An 829-nucleotide genomic window follows, 5' to 3' on the forward strand; every position below is an offset into this window, starting at 1 on the left:
CCTTTTGTCTTGGTCTGTTAGACTTTGTGTAAGATGTAGGACTGCACCAACTAAATTTGAAACGATCTAAAAATAAATAGTAAAATTGAATGGCATGTGTATTACTTTAAAAATGCAAGCTGTAACTTTTCTAATGGACGCATGCCTTCTGTAAGTATCTCAAGCAAGTCAGAATGAAGTACAAGGGCATTTTAGACAGCCCTGTTTCTGCAGGAAGAGCTTTGATGTCTGGTTTGTGTGTCGTTTTCAGAAGAACATCATAGAATCATAGAATCTTTTGAATTGGAAGAGACCCTTAAAGGTCATCTAGTCCAACCCCCTTGCAATGTACACAGACACCTGCAGCTCGATCAGGTTGCTCAGAGCTCCACCCAGCCTGGCCTTGGTTGTCTCCAGGGATGGGGCATCTACCACCTCTCTGGGCAACTTCTTCCAGTACCTCACCACCCTTACTGTAAAAAACTTCTCTCTTTTATCCAATCAAAATCTCTCTTCTTTTAGTTTGAAACCATTTCTTCTTTTCCTATAACAACAGACCCTGCTAAAGGGTCTGTCCCCTTCTTCCTTATAGCCCCTCCTTTAGATACTGATAGGCCGCTCTCAGGTCTCCCTGGAGCCTTCTCTTCTGCAGGCTGAACAGCAGCAGGTCTCTCAGCATGTCCTTGTAGGAGAGGTGTTCATCCCTTGGGTCATTTTTGTGGCCCTCCTCTGGATGTGCTCTAATAGGTCCACATCTCCCCTGTACTGAGGATCCACATCTGGACACAGTACTCCAGGTGAGGCCTCACCAGCAGAGAGGAGAGCGGAAACAAAAAAGGAAAGGAAAGGG

Source organism: Numida meleagris, chromosome 4, assembly GCF_002078875.1.
Source record: "Numida meleagris isolate 19003 breed g44 Domestic line chromosome 4, NumMel1.0, whole genome shotgun sequence".
Classification (NCBI taxonomy): Eukaryota; Metazoa; Chordata; class Aves; order Galliformes; family Numididae; genus Numida; species Numida meleagris.